The sequence below is a fragment of the Dermacentor andersoni genome, chromosome 2 (genome assembly GCF_023375885.2).
Source record: "Dermacentor andersoni chromosome 2, qqDerAnde1_hic_scaffold, whole genome shotgun sequence".
Classification (NCBI taxonomy): domain Eukaryota; kingdom Metazoa; phylum Arthropoda; class Arachnida; order Ixodida; family Ixodidae; genus Dermacentor; species Dermacentor andersoni.
In genome coordinates this window covers 207,454,550-207,470,372 of record NC_092815.1, presented here as the reverse complement: position 1 = coordinate 207,470,372, position 15,823 = coordinate 207,454,550, and the positions used below count along the sequence as shown (strand labels likewise).

The window sequence follows — 15,823 nt, the reverse complement described above, 5'->3', positions numbered from 1 at the left end:
TCTCGTTCGCGCTCGTACGTATGGATGTGGTCCGCTTTTTGTTTTTGGCGAATTCTTAGAAGCTTCAAGTTGCGGACACTGCAGTGGGCCAGGGCTTGATGACATTTGTTGCCCAGCTGCTGGTGCTACCGCGACGTACTTGGAGCAACGGCAAGTGTCGTGCGATTACCCGTTCCCTTGCTGACACGTAAAAAACCGGTTGCGCATTGGAGCTGTGGTCGATGTGATCTCGAAATTCGAAGGAACACGAAACGGTTGTCGCAGGTCCCGCAGTGATCGCAGGATAATTTATTCGTTCGTGCCTTCAACACTGCAATTCCTACGCGTTGCACCGATGTAAAAAACGAAAAAAAAAAAACAGCGACATCTTCCACGCGCCAGAAATGCATGCACTCAACTAGCGTGGATGTCGTCCAGTGATGTTTATCGCGTTCTTAAGTATATTTTTCTCCATCTCTATAGGATGACTACGCTATGCCCTTCTTATTTATCCATGCAGCGCATGGCTGCATTTAATTACCTTTCTCACTGCTGACCGCGGTATGGGCGTCAGAGGCTTTCATTCGTTGCAGTGAGATAATTAAAGCGTATTTCCTTCACTTAAAGCTTCTTAGTAGCTCCTTTGCGAGCCGTGGAATTAAATCATACAATGCGTACGTCGTGAGCGAGCTGGTAAACGAACCTACTTTACTGCTGCTGCTACTATCGCTTTTACGAGCTGGAACTTTCAAAATTAAACATATATTAGTATGAATCGGCTCACCAAGCTTTATATGCACGTCCGTTGCTTTCGTTCATAGATCATGTGCGTAGCTTTGCAACCGTGACCGATATTGTAAAAGCAGCAAGACAGATGACACAAGTAATGTGTCTGCTTTAATTGTTGTCTGTGCTGTTTTTAGAATATCAACCAACTCCGCGCAGTCGTGCTGTTTACAGCTAAAACGTGTTTTTTCTTGTTGCATGAGGAGCATTTGCTTCTAATTGTGGCGGTAACGTTGTGAATTGTCCTCGGCCCAGATCGCTGACTGTGTGCAACCTTGTCTAATTTGTTTCACTTTGCTGCTGTCTTTACAGCTTCTGCTTATTTCCTCTGCCTGCACCTTATATTTGTTGTGTTTATCGAGACCTGGCCTGTCTCTGCCTCGTTGAAGACAAATGGACACAAGTACTGGTTGCTGTTGGTTTGCTCAGTCTGAGCGTGGTATGTATATCCATTTGCTAAAAGGGTATGCTGCTGCGTCTAATGCAGGTACTGCTCATCTAAAGGTAGATATAATTAGTAGTGGTTTGAGTGATGCATGACACCAGAGAGTTATTGTTCTAGAAAGGTGACAAAGCTGGTCCACAAATTTAAGGTATGGAGATGCTTAACCATTTAAGTGTTCTAAGTTGCCATGACGTATTACACACATTTAAAATTTCAGTTGCAAAAGACATAGTAGAAGAAGAATCCAGAGGATTTGCTGCCAGATGTCTTGAGACAGTAATTGTAGAGAAAGCATTATGGTGTGAGCTGCCAATGATTGTCGTCAGCTCTAACCCATTTTTCTATATAGTCACTGTTGCTTCATTGTCTGTTGCCATCACATGCTTGTTATAAACAAAAAATTGAGCTGCATGATTCCCCTGATTTTCCTCGCTCATGAGATACAAATGTTTTGATTTCGGCTGCCTTGGGGCCTCATGGTAGAAAACGAGTGTTTATTAGCCAGTTGCCAGCTTCTAAGATCATGTGCTTTGTAATGTGGGTGTTTTAAAGGATACTACACATTTGCCATCATAACTGTGAGTGCTGCTGCCTAGCACTCCCAGGGCTATGCTTAGTACATATGCGCAGCTATCCAAGAAAATTGACATTGGGACAACTGCCGTTGAAGCTCACTTGGTAGAGCATTGCAAGCACAAGGCAGAAAACGTGGGTTCAGCTTCGTTGTCTCTTATGGAAAGCATTATCATGAGCTGTCTCCTGGCTTCTTCGTACATCCAGTCAGATAGGCTCAATAATAGTAAATGTGCCTGATGGTGGGTCATTAATCTGGGTCCTTAGTGCAGCAGCCCAATTCTTTACCCATTAGGCTAAAGATGCATGCATAGCGCGCCAGATTAATCTCACTGGTCTTCTCGTAGCAGCTAATTCTTTCAGATGTTATGTGACACAGAGTTTGGGATTCACCCATTTCAGCTCAGATTCAACATAAAGCAGGTGTTGTGTCTATTTCGGTGAGAAGTGTGTGCAGTTGTTTTGGTTTCTGTGTTGACGTATTGTGCTTTGTATTTCATGTGGTGTTAGGCATTACCTCAATTGCAGCTTCAATGCTGTGCCCATAAAAACAGTTGTAGGTAGGTGCTCAGGAGTAACGGGAAGCTCATTCTACCTCATTCTCTCTTGCATACAGCAGGTAGTGCGTCCAGTTTAGTGCCATTCACCTGTGTGGGGCATTTCCTTGTTCTTATTCTGCTGATGTGTTGTACCTAGGGGGAAAGTCAATCCTCTACATCATGGTTGTCAGTGCCACTGAATACAGTGCAGTCTCAGTCTCGCTGCCTTGAAATGTCATAAAAGGTGACATCTGGGGATAAAGTAGCATCTTGCTGTACCTTGTCATCGGGTATAGCCAAGGTTGTGGTTGTGCAACCCAAGGATCCTGGAACTTTTTGTGGGACCAATGGCACCGATGTTGAAAAGTGGGTGGCTATGTACGAACGTGTGAGTGGAATCAACAGATGGGACCCCACGCGTGTGCTAGTTAACCTGTTGTTCTACCTAAGAGGCACGGCAAAGGTGTGGTATGAAAACCACCAAGAGGGGCTAACCAGCTGGGACCAATGCAAAGAGAAGTTGACAGAGTTGTTTGGCAAACCAGCTGGCCTTAAAATTGACGCAAAACATGAACACGCCTCCTGTGCCCAATCCCCCACGGAGTCCTATCTCTTGTACATCCAGGACATGCTGGCACTTTGTCGTAAAGCAAACCCGATCACGACATGACAGAAGCTGAGAAGGTCGTGCATGTGCTTAAGGGCATTGCTGACGATGCCTTTAATCTGTTCATGTGCTAAAGCTGCTCTACAGTTGATGTTATCTTTAAAAAGTGCCGACAATTCCAGCACGCCAAAACCCGATGCGTCTTGCAACCATTCGCCAGACTTCCCACTACTGCTGCAACGCCGACGTGTGAAGATCAACCCACAGAGCAGCATGCGTTGCCATCGGAGGATGTGGTGCGAATCGTTGACGTGAACTGGATGCGATGGCGCCTGCATTTCTGTTCGCCTATCCCTGATGCTACAACATTTTCAGTCCCCTTCTTACAAGCCATCATTCACCAGGAACTGGAAAACATTGGCTTACGTTCTGTCTGTGCTGTTGCCAATCCCAGAGCTAACAAACACCCTTCTACTATTTTTGCTCCACCCCGACGCTTCTCTTCGCGTTATCGCAACCCGACTGAGTAGAGAACTGCGGACGACCGGCCGATATGTTTCACCTGCCGCCGCATTGGTCATGTCGCCTGATACTGTCACAACTCATGGCCCTTAACACTTCGCATGCCAACCAACCTGAGCCATTTTGATGAAAATGCCCGCAATGTTTCGCCCACCACCGAATCTAACAGCGCCAACTCTGCTAGGAACATGTGGTACAGTCGCTCACCATCACCGCATGGACACCAGTCTCGTTCACCGCAAACACGTCGCCCATCTTCCCGTTCGCCACAGCCACGTCGCCTTTCATCCCCTGTTGCGTTTGGCTGCACCCGTTCGTAAAGCTAAGAAATGCAGCCCTCGGAGGTGCTGCTGCATTGCCTAATGCTGCAGCAAATCCTCTGTCTATGCACGCAAGGAGAAGTGTAATTAGCGTTAAAATACACAGCGTAGCTGTCCAAGCACTCATCGACAGTGGAGCCCACATACCTGTGATGAGTGCTAGCCTGCGTAGTCGTTTAAAGAAGGTCCTCACCCGAGCAGCTACCCAAGTGCTTCACATGGCTGACGGTGGAATGCTGGTTCTTGGAATGTGTACTGCAAGTATAGCTGGCCGCCCTACTTCTGTTCTCTTTTCTGTGAGCAACATCTTCCCTCACAACGTTATCCTTGGACTTGACTTTTTATCCACTCATTCTGCTCTCCTCGACTGCACGGCCGGCGTTCTTCAGTTACAACTGCCTCAACTCGCCGATGCTCCGAGCACCGCCCCACCGCACTTGTGCTCGCTTCGTGATGTGCGTCTGTCACCCGAAGCAGTTACTTACGTCACTTTGACCGCCCAGCCACAGGTTCCTGATGATGAATATGTGCTTCGCCCTATCATCGATGTGCTTTGAACCAGTCACGGTTACTAATAATGACATCGTTTTACCGCTTCTGAATTTCAGCCTGTGCCCTCAAGTGATTCCGGTCAGCATGTTCTTGGACAGCGTTTCTAGTGGTTCTGAATTTGATATTGTGAGTCTGAATTCTGAGAGTGGTTTATTAGTGCCAATCGCAGCTCCCAGCTCTGGTTCCTTAACGGACAACTTCACGAAAATGACTGCACTTAACCTCACCTCTGCACAGGCCAGGGACATACGTCTCCTGCTTGAAACGTACAGTGGAATCTTTGATTTTGGCAACAGGCCTTTAGGCTGAACATCTGTTGTTCACTACCATATAAACGCTGGAGACACAAATCCTATTTGTCAGCGTCCCTATCGTGCATCGCATGCTGAACGTCGAGTCATCCAATCAGAGGTGGGCAAAACGCTCCGCAAAGGGGTCATCAGCCAGCCCTTCGCCTGTCGTCCGTGTGAAAAAAGAAAGATGGTGCCTGGCATGTTTTCGTCGATTCATCATCATCATCAGCCTGGTTACGCCCACTGCAGGGCAAAGGCCTCTCCCATACTTCTCCAACAACCCCGGTCATGTACTAATTGTGGCCATGTTGTCCCTGCAAACTTCTTAATCTCATCCGCCCACCTTACTTTCTGCCGCCCTTTGCTACGCTTTCCTTCCCTTGGAATCCATTCCGTAACTCTGAATGACCATCGGTTATCTTCCCTCCTCATTAAGTGTCCTGCCCATGCCCATTTCTTTTTCTTGATTTCAATTAAGATATCATTAACTCACGTTTGTTCCCTCACCCAATCTGCTCTTTTCTTACCCCTTAACGTTACACCTATCATCCTTCTTTCCATAGCTCGTTGCGTCGTCCTCAATTTGAGTAGAACTCTTTTCGTAAGCCTCCAGGTTTCTGCCCCGTACGTGAGTACTGGTAAGACACAGCTGTTATAAACTTTTCTCTTGAGGGATAATGGCAACCTGCTGTTCATGATCTGAGAATGCCTGCCAAACGCACCCCAGCCCATTCTTATTCTTCTGATTATTTCCTGCGTTCATATAGGAGGTTGTGGCCAAGTACTGCACCAGGGTGGCCAATCCTGCTCTGGTGAGGGAGTGTGTTACCGGTTCTGGTCACCGGGATCAGGCCACACTCCAGGCCTGTTTATGCAATTTTATCAACACGCGGATTTTTTTTAATCCGGTGGAAAATTGCGCGGCACCGGGATTCGAACCACGGACCTCTTGCACGCGAGGCGTGCGTTCTACCTCTACGCCACCGCTGCACCTCGTCGATTATTGCCACTTAAATGAGATCACGCGAAAATACGTCTACCCACTACCATGCATCGATGATGCCTTGGACTGCTTGCACAGAGCTAAATACTTATCATACATCGATCTTCGATCCAGCTACTGGCAGATTTCGGTTGATGAAATGGTTGGAGAAGACAGCCTTCATCACACCAGATGGCTTATATCAATTCAAAGTCATGCCCTTTTGCCCATGCAATGCTCCTGCGACATTTGAACTTGTGATGGACTCTCCTCTGCGATGCTACAAATGGACCACCTGTCTTTGTTACCTTGACGAAGCTGTTTTTTCTACCACGTTCGGCAGCCGCCTTACCCGACTCACTGCCATTATTGCGGTCTTCTGAAAAACCGGCCTCCAACTCCACGAAGTGTTAATTTGGGCGCTGTCAGATTACCGTGTTGGGGCACCTCATTGATGCATCCAGTGTCTAACCAGATTCAGAAAAAGTTCGTGCCATACGCAGTTTCCCTGTGCCACATTCTGCTTCTGACATGCGCTGCTTTTTCGGCCTGTGTTCTTACTTTCATTGTTTCAACAAAAACCTTGCCAACATTGCTCGGCCTTTGACAGATCAAAAAGAAGTACATGCCATTCTCATGGGGCCCGGAGCAGGCTCATGCGTTTGCCACTCTCATCAGGTTTCTGACCACCCCTCCCATACTTGCCCACTTTGATCCATCTGCACCGACCGAAGTCCACACTGGCGCAAGCGGCCATGGCATCGGTGCTGTTCTCGATCAACAACAGAATGGTACGGAGTGCGTGATAGCTTACGCCAGCCACCTGCTGTCACCTGCCGAGAGAAATTACCCCATCACCGAGTGCGAGTGCTTCGCTTTAGTTTGGGCTGTCGTCAAGTTCCGGCCATATTTGTACGGCCGTACATTTTCGGTCGTTACAGACCACCACGCACTCTGCCGGCTGTCTTCCCTCCGGGACCCGACAGGACGGCTTGGTCACTGGGCTTTGTGGCTCCAGGAATTTTCATTTATTGTCAATTAAAAGACTGGATGCCTCCACAAGGACACTAACTGCCTCTCATCACCCCATGGATCCACTTGATCCTTCTGTGCATGATCCGGTGACCTGTGTGATGGCTTTCACTGACATGACTGACATGCGCACCGAACAACAACGCGACGAGTCGTTACAGTCCATCATTGCTGGAGTGCAATCACTCCGGCAGCACTTATGGCAACGCCGCATGTTCTTGCCGTACAACGGCATCCTCTACCACCGCAATATGAACGCTGATGGCCCCGAGTTGCTCCTTGGCCTTCCTCGTCATCTGCAATCCGTTGCTCTTGAACAACTTCACGATGCACCGACGGTGGGACACCTTGGAGTTTTGCGTACATACGATCACGTACAACACCGGTTCTTCTGGCCAGGTCTCTCCTGCTTTGTGCACTGCTATGTCGCAACTTGCGAACTGTGTCAGTGCCGGAAGAAACCTCCCCTACCATCTGTCGGATGACTCCATCCAGTTGAAGTTCCCTGTGAACCAATCTCTCGCTTAGGCCTTGACTTACTTGGCACTTTTCCGACGACGACTAGAGCTAACAAGTCGATTGCCGTCGCTACTGATTACATGACATGCTATGCGATAACAAAGGCGTTGCTGACTAGTTGTGCAACAGACGTCAATTTTCTCCTCCACGACGTCATTCTCCACCATGGTGCACCTCGACAGTTATTACAGACCGCAGCTGCTCATTCTTGTCTCTAGTTGTCGACGACCTCGTCCACTCTTGTGCCACTGAGCACAAGCTGTCCATCGCCTACCACCCACAAACAAACGGTCTTATGGAATGTCTCAACCGAACAATCACAGAGATGCTGTCGATGTAGGTCTCTAACGATCACCGCGACTGGGACACCACGCTGGCCTACGTGCCGTTTGTGTATAACTTGTCCCGACGTGACACTACAGGATATTCACCCTTTCATCTTTTGTATGGTTGCAGCCCCACTTTGCCCTTTGACACCATCATCCCTTCTGTGCCACGTGTTGCAACTGACCCTTCTCATGAAGTCATTGATCGCGCTCACAGGGCATGTCAAGTCGCGCGATCTCGTTTATTAGCCCCGCAGCATATACCAAAAGAGTTATGACCGATGCCATCGCGATTTCAAGTTCGCACCAGGTGCTTGGATGCTCCTTTGGTCACCATGTCGTCGGGTTGGCCTCTCCCAGAAGCTTCTCTCTCGCTACACAGGGCCTTATGAAGTCCTAAGTCAAGTTAAAGACGTAAATTACGTGATTTCACCGCTTCAGTTTGATGCATCCTCAAGTGTAACGCCTGTTAACGTCGTGCATGTTTCGCGGTGGAAGTCATACTTCGCTCTCGATTCTTTGCCTACCATGAGCCTAGACGGCGCTTCACCGCCTGGGGGTCCTGTTACGGAAGGGTGAAAAAAGAGAGGAAGAAGACCGTAGGACGCTGGCTTCTGCGTGCTGTTGGTGGTCAGCCATCTTAACTACTCTGCCTCATCTTGTACATATATTGTAAATACAGTCTTTCTATACTCCCAACATCCCCATAACAGTATGCTTCGCCTCTGGCATGTTCATGATCTCCGATGGTACTTAAAAGAGTGATGCAGACTAAGCATCACAAAGAATTAATGTTCCGTCTCTTCCTTATAGGCTGCTGTGTTTCAGCTAAATCTGCTTTTCCTGTGTCCGGTGGTCTTGTCGCTCAATTAGTGCTTGCCTATTTCTGTTACACTGCAACCCACTAATGTTAAAACATGATACTTCTCCTCTCTTCCCTTGTCCTCCTGTCCTTTTACACTGCTGCAAACTTTTAGATTTCAATACTCGAATGATTAATACAAAGATTGATGCTACCATATTATATGTGACGAATGTCATGACGAAAATAATTTAGGTGGACCTGAAACTAAATGAACAAAGAAGCAAAAAACAAAACAGGCATGTATGAGTAGGAAGAACTTCCTTGTGACAAAACTGGCTCCATGCTAAACTTTACCTCAAGGAAATTGGTCTTAAAAATCTCAAACCCATTTGCGCATACTGCATAAGCCAAGTTTTCCACTCGTCAAAACAGCAGCCGCCACAAAGTGTTAGGAAAGAGGCAAAGAAACCATGCCTTTGCATTCGTACTCTCGTCACAAAGCTTGTGTCATATATGCAATCACTCACCATACACAAACACATTGGTCAACGCTGCAATGTTTGGAAGAACCCGAACCAACACTATGTAGCCATTTACCTGCAGTATGCCTCCTGTAACATAAATCCCCACTGTGCTTGGAACCTACATAATTTTTTTTTTATTTCTCAGGGATTTGGTAGTAGAGGCCAGTGCAATAGACAGAAATCCTGCTAGACTGCAGCAATGTTCAGAATGTAGTATGAGGTACTCTGTCAGGCTGGAAGTTGAAGATAGAAATTATATTAGTCGTTAAAATATAGTAGCCAGTATTGAAACTACACATGCACTCAAGGCTGAGCCACATCATGAGAACACGGAAGAGCAGACACACACGGTGGTCACTTGAGCTGGCATTGTGTAGCTTAACCAAAAAGCCCAGCTGTACACTGAAGTAAGGCATATTTTGGGCTAGTCAGCTCGTAGCTTCAGCAAAATTTTAAACTCTGCGAGGAAGACAGGACATGAACAAAAACATAGATGCATGCACAAAGTGTAGACTTCCGACTGGCTTTGTTTGGTGAAGGCAGAGAGTTTATAAGGTTCTTCAAAATGGCAAAACAAAGAACACTCGCAAAGAAATTGTGCACGAGGCAGTGACGAAAAATGGCAAGGCCAGCTGTGCATTAAGAGCGCAGTAGAGTCCCAACGTGCCCATCTAAGAATTCTATTTCTTTCCGTGATAGGGATCAAGAAGGTGAGCTAACTTAGTTGTCACACCTTTTAGCGATGTGGAATGCCTTGATGACTTCTCTTTCTGTTCTTGAGTTTGCCTTCGAAAGGAATTTATTCTGTTCCTCATAAGGCATGCAGCTTTTGCTGTCGCAGCTCCTGCACTGCAAGGGGAGATTCTCAAGGAATGAATTAAAGTCTTAGATGAGCACATTAAGATTCTCCTGCACTCCTAATGCATACATGGCCTTGATATTTTTCGTCAATGCCTCGTGCACAAATTATTTGCAATTGCTCCTTGTTTTGCTATATTGAAGTACCGCATATATTCTTTGTGTTCACGAAATAAAACCAGTTGAAAGCCTGTGCTTTGTGCGCGTCTATGTTTCAGTTCACGTCCTGTCTTCCTCGCGCAGTTTAAAATTTTGCCTAAACAGTTGTATAGCTTGTGTATACGATGAGTAATTAATATTATGATGACTGCAGCACAGCAATGGTCTAGTGGCAGAGTGTCGACATAGTATAGAGATGTTACTAAGTTAAAAATTTGGAAATGCCATAAATTGTGCAATCAACCCTTATCCCTCAGTTTCCTACAGCTGCAGAGCACTTGACCGCTGCAGCAGTCAGGCATGCTGTATATTGGGGAGTGCCAGGAATTGCGAGATCGAGACAGGCTGCCACTATAAGTTCCTTGGGCCAGGTGATAACTCAAATACATCCAAACATTTCTATATTTCACTATATAAACCTTTGTAGAAGAGGAACTTTTCAAGGGTGAAGTTGTTTCACTCAAAGGAAAACTACTACTAAATAGTGACCAGTTTCTTTTGTTTTGTAAGCCAGATTGCATGTATTTGACATTGCTTACTGACTCTTAATTATTCTCACTGTCCGATAAAAGCATATGCACTCACATATGTTTTCAAACAAAACTATTGTGTGGAGCCATGTTCGTGGTGGAATAATATTGGTCCCAATACAGAGCTTTGTGGCACACCAGATCTTACTAGCGATCGCGGAGAAGAAAGTTAATTAGTAGTTACAAATTGCTACCGGTTAGTTAACAATTTACTAATCCAATTTGTAGTCCTGTCAATTTGAAGTTTACTGTCATTTGTGTATCGGACCAAGCCGATGTCCCCTGGCCTGGGCGGTCCCTGGCGCTTCACCTAGTGGTGGCCTTTGAAAATAGCAGCGTGGCACCAGTGGTTGCATCAGGATCTAGGCTCATGAAGATAGACAGCAATGTGCACAGGGCAAAGAGTTCGGTGGCCTGGTACTCGTCACATTTGTGGAGAACACTATAGTTTTTCCGAGTCCTAGCCCCTACCTAGGGTACCAGTCTGTGCACTGCGTGTGTGTATATAGATATATATATATATATATATATATATATGTTGTGCAGGATTGCTCGTTGGCAGCATGTGCTCATGCAGCAGCTGACGGGCCTTCGATGTGTTTCGCCCTGGTAGTGCGATCGTCTTTGTGGTTCTAGAGCTGCGCTGGCGTTGCCCAAGAACAGGATATATCGGCATGGTGCAGAATTGCAGAGTGGGGGCGCTCCATTCTATTGCCACTTCATTCCTTCAGAGTTGTGATTTATGTGATTCCAGTCCTTTTAATTCGTCGGAGTTCTGACAGTTGAACCATTCCCACTCCTCGAGTGGTCAAACTAATCTACTCCAATCCTCCAATTACACTAAATAAAACGGTTTCTGTATAATTACTTACTACTTGCGCCCTGATGCAGCGATAGCGTAGAGGTAGAGCATCTGCCTCACCTGCAAAAGGACTGTGGTTCAAATCCCGGTGCCACGCAATTTTCCACTGGATAAAAAAAAAAATCCACATGTTGATACAGCTGTATAAACAGGCCTGGTGGCCTGACCCTGGGGACCAGAACCAGTAATGCACTCCCTCACCAGAGCAGGATTGGCCACCTTGGTGCAGTACTTGGCCACAACCTTCTATATGAATAGAACAATCAAACCCCAGCCCTCAGTCCCCAGCAGCTACAAAGCAACTGACCATTGCGGCGGTCAGACCTGTGACGCAGCAGAGGGTGCTAAGAATCTCTGGATCCAGACAGGCCGCCATTGGAATCTGAACTTGGCAATGTGTAACGCTAGAACGTTTTCTAGTGAGGAGAGTCTAACAGTGCTATTGGAGGAATTAGTGGGCATTAAATGGTATATAATAGAGCTCACTGAGGTTAGGAGGACAAATGAAGCATATACAGTGCTAAAAAGCAGGCATGTCCTGTGCTACCGGGGCTTGACGGAGAGACGAGAACTAGGAGTCGGATTCCTGATTAATAAGAATATAGCTGGTAACATACAGGAATTCTATAGCATTAACGACAGGGTGGCAGATCTTGTTGTGAAACTTAATAAGAGGTACAAAATGAAGGTTGTACAGGTCTACGCCCCTACATCTAGTCATGATAACCAGGAAGTCGAAAGCTTCTATGAAGATGTGGAATTGGTGATAGGTAAAGTCAAAACAAAATACACTATACTGAGGGACGACTTCAATGCCAGGGTAGGCAAGAAGCAGGTTGGAGAAAAGTCAGTGGGGGAATATGGCAAAGGTTCTAGGAATAGTAGGGGAGAGTTATTAGTAGTTTGCAGAACTGAATAATTTGCGGACAATGAATACCTTCTTCTGCAAGTGGCATGACTGAAAGCGGACGTGGAGGAGCCCTAATGGCGAGACTAGAAATGAAATAGACCTCATACCCTGTGCTAACCCTGGCATCATACAAGATGTGTACGTGCTCGGCAAGGTGCGCTGCAGTGACCATAGGATGGTAAGATCTCGAATTAGCCTAGACTTGAGGAGGGAATAGAAAAAACTGGTACAGTGCTCACGGAATGAAATGGGACACGGAGCATTTAGTAGAACCCTACATATGTGCAAAGTACGCGAGAGCAGCATGTCATGTCGCTAGGAATTTGATCACCAAAGGTGACCAGGACTCCGATGTAAGTGTATGCGCCAGAATTACGTCGATGTGACACGAACTGCAATCGGTTGAAACGAAAGTGTGCACATTACTTAGCCCTAAATTGACGCGTTTCATTCCGTGAGCACTGTACATTAGAAGCCGATCAATGAGTTAGCAGTAAGAGGGAAAATAGAGGAATTTCGGATCAAGCTACAGAAGAGGTATGCGGCTTTAACTCTTGAAGAGAACCTTAGTGTTGAAGCAATGAACGAAAATCTTATGGGCATTATTAAGGAGTGTGCAATAGAAGTTGGTTGTAACTTCGTTAGACAGGATACCAGTAAGCTATCGCAGGAGACGAAAGATCTAATTTTAATACCAACCCTTATACATAGCTTTTATTGATTACAAGAAAGTGTTTGATTCAGTCAAAACCTCAGCAGTCATGCAGGCATTATGGAATCGGGGTGTAGAAGAGCCATATGTACAAATACTGAAAGATATCTACAGCGGCTGTACAGCCACCGTAGTCCTTCATAAAGAAAGCAACAAAATCCCAATAAAGAAGGGGGTCAGGCAGGAAGATACGAACTCTCCGATGCTATTCACAGCATATTTACAGGAGGTATTCAGAGACCTGGATTGGGAAGAATTGGGGATAAGAGTTAATGGAGAATACCTTAGTAATTTGCGATTCGCTGATGATATTGCCTTGCTTAGTAACTCAGGGGACCAATTGCAATGCATGCTCACTGACCCGGAGAGGCAAAGCAGAATGGTAGGTCTGAAAATTAATCTGCAGAAAACTAAAGTAATTTTTAACAGTCTCGGAAGAGAACAGCTGTTTACGATAGGTAGTGGTAAGGGAATACATCTACTTAGGGCAGGCAGTGACCGCGGATCCAGATCATGAGACCGAAATAATCAGAAGAATAAGAATGGGCTGGGGTGCGTTTGGCAGGCATTCTCAGATCATGAACACCAGGTTGCCATTATCCGTCAAGAGAAAAGTGTATAACTGGTGTGTCTTACCAGTACTCACCTACAGGGCAGAAACCTGGAGGCTTACAAAAAGGGTTCTACTTAAACTGAGGACGACACATCGAGCTATGGAAAGAAGAATGATGGGTGTAACATTTAGGGGATAAGATGAGAGCAGATTGGGTGAGGGAACAAACGCGAGTTAATGATATCTTACTTGAAATCAAGAAAAATGGGCATGGGTAGGGCATGTAATGAGGAGGGAAGATAACCGATGGTCATTAAGGGTTATGGACTGGATCCCAAGAGAGGGGAAGCATAGCTTTAACTTTCACTAAGCTTATCATATAGCTCAGTGTAAACATACAGGTTAACATACAGTATTTACAGGTGAGGTTACAGAAAGCAGTAATAATTGACAGTAAACACTGCTTGGATGGTGAAAAACACGGGAATCAGGTCATTTTATTTTTGACAACCTTTTTTGGCATAGGAGGCTAAGCAAATGGTGATGTAGCAATACTGTAAAGACTGAATAAGATAGATGTGGAATGCCTTGATGACTTCTCTTTCTGTTTATGATTTTGCCTTCGAAAGGAATTTATTCTGTTCCAGATAAGGGAGGCAGCTTTTGCATCTACAACAGAACATCGGTGGATGTTGTGTGAAGCACTTTTTCCATGCTTTTTCACTACCTGAGCAAGGTAACTTTCTTGGTGCTTCATCATGCAATTTATACAGTCAACTTCAATTAATTCTACCCTCACGAGACTGACGGGTCGAATTAAGATGCAAAAACCTGCTGAAGCACCGTTGATTCATTTGGCAATATGTGCTTGAGTAACACGCCTCTGAAACAAACGTGCATCTTATTTCTAATTGTCCACAGTATAAAACTAAAGTAGAAATGACTTGACTCCAAACCAAAGTAGAAACCTATGCGTACCTGATTTTTTAGAATGGCAGCTGATTTTCTAAAGCCAGCTTCGCCGTATTACAGCCATGATATGCGGTAAAGCATATGAATGCTACAACCACGGTTTTAGTTTCGTAATCGATTGCACAGCTAGGCAATTTTTGTCTCAATGTCCTTCGAAAACAAAAAGTGTTCGTTAGAATCAGATAAGTACCACAATCGGACATTGTCAGCTACCGTTACTGCTTGAAAATCTTTCTCGGGTGGGTCAAAAATAGGCATTTCAGAGAGGAGATGGCATTTGTTTAACGCATTCACTGTCCCCTAAGCTCTACTGAGACATACACTGCCACTAAAAGGGGTCATTATTGGGGTCTGGTCAAGTTCGCATTATCCGGCGAATGCCAGTTTTAGGATCAAAATAATGAATGTTTAATCCCATAGAAATGCATGGGCGTCGGCCAGGATCGAATTAACTGAAAAAATTAAATTAACCGGAGTCAGATTATTGGAAGCTTACTATACACCCTTTTCTGTTCTCCAAGAAGTTGCCATTTTAATACGTGGTTTTCTTTGATCAGTGTGGCAATGGTGCTAAATTTAGCATTTGTTTGAATCATCCATTGTTCCAAGGACAAGGTACAAAGTAGGGGCACACTTTGAGACTTGAAACATTTCCACATATAAAGGCAGGGCATGTTAACATCTGTACAATTAACATAAGTTGGCTGTATTGTCTGCATAGCATGTGGTTGCTTTTTTGGAATGTGGTCTTTCTGTAAAATAAAGTTGCATTTCTTTCAAATAAATTGCTGAACTATTGCTTGTGTGTTTTCCTGTGCTCTCTGTGCTGATTGCGCTTTTGAAAGTGCAGTGAGCAACTGCAGACTGAAATGCACAAGGCTTCACTTTATCATGCCAGGAAGCATTTTGGCTTGACAAAGGAGCCTTAACACCTTCCATGCACACACTTATTTTGTATAAACACATCAAATGAAAGACAGTGACCTCTTCTCATGTATTTTAAAGCCTGGCAGTGTTAAAGACAGACTGAAGTTGTACAAATACAATTTACTGTTAAGTATTGCTGCTAAAACCTCATGCTTGTGTATAGTATGTGCAAGCAGTGCTGGCTATGCCGTGGTAGAGCCCTGAAACAGCTTTCACCACACTGCTTGCTATAGCATTGCTGTGTTCTGCAACCTGAGGTCAAAACTATAAATCTCTAGAAGTTCAGCAGCACAATTGACAGCTATTTCCGTATGTTTGATGCACTCCTGGCCAGGGACTTTTCGTCCTGTAGGCAAAATAGATGGCCGCCTCTGACGCTGTTTTGGGAAGAGTGCAGCGTACCTCGAAAGCCCCCTCACAAAGCTTCACCAGCAGGTTTTGCCAGCGAGAGTGGAGGGGGGCACAATAATTTGACTTTACATGGTGCGGCACAATACCTTAAAATGCTGCTGCTTCTGGCTTCCATATACTATGAC

General features: G+C 45.5%; 1 long non-coding RNA gene across 1 annotated transcript; it reads left to right on the top strand.

Annotated features, from left to right (window-relative positions):
- LOC140216209 (uncharacterized) lies at nucleotides 1-15,158 on the top strand. Its single transcript, XR_011892899.1, has 2 exons — nucleotides 1-1,204; nucleotides 14,036-15,158. It is a non-coding gene; the product is annotated as an uncharacterized lncRNA (long non-coding RNA).
- Nucleotides 15,159-15,823: the final 665 nt, after the last annotated feature.